The sequence below is a fragment of the Camellia sinensis genome, unplaced genomic scaffold, assembly GCF_055761805.1.
Source record: "Camellia sinensis isolate YWXY unplaced genomic scaffold, ASM5576180v1 Unanchor11, whole genome shotgun sequence".
NCBI classification, from domain to species: domain Eukaryota; kingdom Viridiplantae; phylum Streptophyta; class Magnoliopsida; order Ericales; family Theaceae; genus Camellia; species Camellia sinensis.
Window position 1 is genome coordinate 7357620 of NW_028128989.1, and position 5832 is coordinate 7363451.

Sequence of the window (5832 nt, forward strand, 5' to 3'; positions counted from 1 at the left end):
CAAAGCCCAAGACGAGAACTAAGCTAAAAGTTTACATATTAGTCTCACTCTCTCATATGTGAATTTGATCGAACCAGGTGGAGCTTAAGAGTATAACAAATCATTCTGAAATACAAAGAATGAACCCTAACGGCAAATCAGATGATGAACGAATCAGATGATGAATTCGAACCTTTGTGCTTGTGCTTTCTCTACTACCGAAATTCTAAATAGACGAGAGAAAGAGAACATTCTTATATCTTTATTTTTGACCATCATCATCATCATCATTATCATCATTTCTCTCTCTCTCTCTCTCTCTCTCTCTCTCTATATATATATATATATATCTTCATCCCCAATCTCTATTTTCCTTTGTCAACTGGTTCAAGATCTTGTATAGTTCTTTTCGGTTTCTGAAGATTATTGAATCAAGGTTCATTTTTCTTCAAATTTGACAGATTTTGTAACCACCCCAGCCAATGTGTGAACCATGGAACACATTTTGCTTGAGGTTTATGATTTTCAACAAGAAAAGATTGTGAGGGAGAATTTCTCTGGTTTGAGTGAATTTCTCTGGATTGGAAGGAGATTTTCTCTGAGTTTGAGTAAATTTCTCTAGGTTAGAGTGAGATTTTCTCTGAGTGAATTTCTCTAGCTTTGAGTGGGATTTTCTCTGGGTTTGAGTTCTAAAATTTTCTTTCACTGCAACAAGGGCTTTGCTCTTAACTTCCAAAGGATCAGTTTTAAAGGATTTTCATGAAAAAAGAGCTCTCAAGTTATTGTGATTATCCAACTGACTCCCACTTACCCTCTTGCGATTACCTAGTTATGTCTTTAATTTTCCTTCAATGGATTGTTTGGCTTCTGAGAAAATCAGAATTTCTCTGGGATCGAATTTTTTCTGGATTGATGTTGAGGAACCTTAGACATTATGAAAATATTAGATGCCATTTATGCTATAAAATTTTAATGCCAGGGACTCTAAAAAAAATCTCCCAAAAAAACCACTAATTATCAATTTTTAACAACATACAAAAAATAGTAACAAAAAATAATTTTTAACGACGATTTTATTATTACTTATTTTCAATAGAATTTGATAAGAATTAAATCCACTTATTACAATCTATTGGTAGTTTACCTATTCTTGTGCCATTGGATAAGGCAGGTTACATTTCATCCAATCAGTGAGAAAATTACTCAAACAAGCAGTGATTATTCAACCTTTTGATACATAAATCACCAACGTTTGGCATTTGTTTTGAGAAATCTGTTTTCACCATCCAAAAAAAAAATGTTTGGCAAAAGTGTTCTTGAAAACTGATTTTGAGAAAATTTGCCAAAAACAGATCGTATTACAAACTGTTTCCTAAATTCTCAAACATTAAAATTATAAGAAAATGCAAATGATAGGAAAACAACTACGTTGCAAAGTCCCATTATTTGATTTCACATTTGAAAAAAAAAAAAAACACAGAAAATTACAACAAAAACAATGGAAAAAAAACCCGTAAAGGCTCTAAGCTTCTTGATTAATCAGAACTAGTAGGAAAGATAATGGGGCAGAAAACAGAAACGATACAAAAATCATATAAAGCACATGAAGCACATAATGATACAGACTTGTATGTGAATAACGGTACATCAAATGGAAATAAAGCACATGAAGCCGACAGAAGCAAACAACTAGGTTCAACCAATCCCATGTACATTTCAAAAGCGTTACTCGTAACTGTGTTTCCAAACATATCATCTAAGGTAAGCATACACTAATACTGACTAAGAAAGTCGACATCATTCATGTTAACAGTTCATTTTCATCCGTTTCTACCTACTCACCTGATCCCTTCTAGGTCTTTGTAACAAGTTTCTAGTTCAACTGAGCAATATGGTGTCAACTGGTGTCCATTTGTTGCCCATCTGGAATTTCTTGTTTGTCCTCAAAACCAGCATCGTCAGTCTCCGTTTGTGTTGGAGGAGCGAGCAATACCTCTGCCACCAACTCTACCAGTTCTTCAACACTATCTCCCAAACGTGATTCACATTCCTCTATAATCTGCAAAACAACGGAGAAACAACTGAAAAACAGATTTGCAGACGAGCCCCTCTTGTCCACCAGAAACATGTTTGCCACTTATTCACAGAAGCAAAAGAGTATGATGATTACATCCACCAGCATTGGCTAGATATTCATTCACAGTTGATCACAATTACTTATAAAAATACAATAGAACATATACACTTCATTAAAAAATTAAAAAGCGAAGCATCAAGAATCACCAATAAGAGACTAATTTTTTAACCATGTTTAGTGATGCTGAAAGGAATTTGTAACAGCATTCTATAAGAATTACCGGGTCGATTTCAACCACAGAAGAAGGTCTAATGTTGATGACGTTGAGAATCTCGGCTTTTGCTAGGATGTACTTTTTTACATTTTTCCACAAATTCTGTAATTCTCTCTCTCATTTGATTGCAAGCAGCACTCTGCTCCAAATAATCAAAAACCTACAATGCAATAAAAACAAAAAATAAACCACATGAAGATTCCTAATACTGTATCCTAATAGAAACAAAAATAAGATTTTTTGCAGGTATGTAACTTTGAATTCTGATTGTGCAACAGAGACAATAATCCATGTAGAATCCTTTGCAGCCCCTCTAGATCGTAAAAAATCAAGCACTTCAAAATTGGTAAGTGCGCCAGCATTGGCTTTTAGTCTGCAAAACATTCAATCAAACAAATTACAATCACCCAAAAAGTTGAAAGATGAAAACAAAAATTTGTAGAGAAACAACTCATTATTACAAAAGAACTACATTATCAGAACTAAAATCAATAGGTTCTAGGGGTTGATCCATCTAAAGGGTAATTACAGACATCTTCATCACCGAGGAAACAAAGATCAAGACCAACTAACTTTGAAACAATATCACTCTCAAAATATCCATCGGAAGGAGTCAATTTGATATATTCCTGCAAATTTGAATTGTGTATAATAAATGAATGCAAATCCAATGAACATACACTCAGTCAAATAATACTTAAAACAAAATGCTAATTCCATATAGTTTTGAAGATGTAAAAGTAGCTGAACAACTTCAGAATTACATTTTTGTGCTTGAAATTTATTCTACATATGGACTGCAATGTTGTTAAGCAATAAAATTTTGAATGCTTTGATTATACTCTAGGCAGATAAACAGGCCTGTGTACAATACGCTGTAAGGCTATGTTTGGATCTTGGATTTGTCAAGTGGAAGAAAACGCAAAGGAAATGAAATTGCTTACACATATTTAATTTTTTATGGGTAATTGAACAGAAAAAATAGTTTTTTTGACTAAATTTCAACTAATTTTTTTCTCATTCCCTAACCTAAACCAATTATAAAAAATAAAAATAAAAAATTTAAAAAAAGTTCTTTGATTTCATTTTTCTTTATTTTTTTAGTTCACAAGATTGAATGGCCAATTCTAATATAAAGGAAATGAAATTGATTTTCTAGACTATTTTACCTTCTTTTACCCCATTTTCTTCAAGCTCCCTCTCTCTTTCCCTCACTCACAGTAGCACCAACCAACACAATGATAAAAGGCCGATTTTGGGAGGTTTTGCTCGAAACTTGAGAATCAGCATTGAATGTTGTTGAAATTTCAATAAAATCGAAACAGATTCAAACATAAAAACAAGTTCATGGAAGCCCTAATGGATTCAAGGCTCTCCTAACGACGTTGCGTTTGGTTGAGGGAATTGGAAAAGAGGTATATGGAAAACAACCATTCTAAACACACACACACATGTATATATGGAAAAGAATACAAGGAGAAGAACGAGGGGTGGGGCATACCTTTAACGGTGGCGAAAGCAACCGCCGCCGCCGCCGCCGCCGCCGGCAGCGGCTAGTGGCGATATTTTTCAGTAGCTCTACCCCACGCTGTCGTTTGAGTTAACACTCACTATTTTAATGTCTAGCCTAGCCTTCAAGATGAATTTAATTTATGCTAAATTACACTCAACCCCCTAGATTTCAAAAAATTATAAAACTCTTCAAATTTTTAATGAAAGTTTATGACAACAATTTAGGAGGAAGTAAAATCTGATTCTAGGCCCTCCTTGATGAGATTCAGGAATCACATTTTAAAATATTCACTTGTTTGGTTTTAGAAAATTAAATTTTCTTTTCAAAAAATTAAGTTTTTTTATTTTTGATAATTTTTTTTTTGTTTTTATTCAAAAATTTTAATATATAAATATTTTTTATTTTTTAGATACACCTAACCTAAATGCACTTAAAAATGATAATATTTATGAAAAAAAATCTTTAAAAAATTCATCAAATACAAAAAATAAAAAATAAAAATTCAATACATTTTCGTATTCTTATGTATTTATTAAATTTAAAAAATATTTTTCACATATATTTTACTTTTTAGGTGCATTTAGAAAGCAAAAATTTAATTAAAATATTGAAAAAATTCAGTAAAAGAAAAAAATCAATTTTCTGAAAATCAATCAAAACCAAACAATAATTTCACTTTTAATAGGATTTTGTTTACTATTTCAGACTTAATCTAATAAACAAACAAAAAGCTTACAAATTTAGGACAAAGCCAGCCTAATACTCATGGGTACTCAAAGTAAAATCTCAAATGAGATTTTTTTTTTTTATTTAAATAATACTTACTACTTTGTTTTTTTTACATTGTACCATTTAAAAAAAAAATTAAAACTCATTTATATATATTCTTATAATTAAGATGAGTTTTATAGACTTTATTTAGTGCTTTTATGTTGTCACACTTTTAGATAAAATAAAATAAAATAACATAAAATATTTTGCTCGGCTTTCGGACAAAGGATGAGTGATAATTAATTTTTAAATATCTTGACAGACTAACAAGGTCAAAAAAAAATTTCTCATTAGGTCTTGTTTGGAAACAGACTTTTTTAATAATTTTTTGGCTTGTTTGTTAAAATGTGATATAAAACAAATTAGTATGTTTGGGATGACTTTTTAACATTTTACGAAAAAATGTGTAAAAAGTAGAGAAAAAAGAAAATCTTTGACTTTTTGGTATAGGTTGTTGACTTTTTAATTTTTTTAGTGACTTTTTGACTTTTTGACTAAAAAAATCACTTGCCAAACGAGGCCTAAGTATTCTAAACCAATTCACAAGAGATAACAAAGCTTCCTTGATCATCACTCCAATTCTACGACAACTAGAAACTGGGAATAGGGCAGATGCCCCTCAAAAATCAAATTATTCAATAGTCCAAAATGATCATCGTAGCATATACACATGATGTTTCTATTCAATGAGAACGTATAAGAGAATGAATGGAACTGACCTTGTCTTTCACTCAATCGATTAAGATGAGTTAAGTCGGTTCCACCCATCTTGTGACTACTGCTCTTATGAGTCTAAGAGCGCCATGTGAATGTGTTAAACTGGTAATTTGAGACATTTGAATCCCCAAATAAGTAACTACATGAGAATTTAAAGCTTGGTAGTATAAATTCACCATAGACATTATAAAGTAATCACAAATTCTATTCACCGTTGAAAGCTATTGGTCTCCAAAGTTTGTGCTTAGTTCTATTTCTATTCACCAGTGAATTTTATTTTGAATAAAAGTTTGGGACTGATACAATTAAAATATAGAGGATCAAAATAACATAGAGCGCATACTTTCAAAACCATATTTAACCCTTGAAAACTATAAGTGGGTGTTTGGGAAGTGGGTTTTTTTGTGGTTAGATGTGATATTTGTGAGAGAAAAAGTAAAATGATTATGGGACTTGATGTGATATTTGTTGGAAATGGTTATAAAATTCTGGATAAAACCA

The 5832-nt window shown here is 31.4% G+C and overlaps 1 pseudogene across 1 annotated transcript; it reads right to left on the bottom strand.

Moving 5' to 3' along the window:
- Nucleotides 1-1669: 1669 nt before the first annotated feature.
- On the bottom strand, nucleotides 1670-3934 carry LOC114281396 (uncharacterized; annotated as a pseudogene). Its single transcript, XR_014357867.1, has 5 exons — nucleotides 3832-3934; nucleotides 2864-2959; nucleotides 2586-2703; nucleotides 2337-2490; nucleotides 1670-2038 (listed from the first exon to the last, which is right to left on the bottom strand). The product of XR_014357867.1 is annotated as an uncharacterized LOC114281396 (transcript).
- Nucleotides 3935-5832: the final 1898 nt, after the last annotated feature.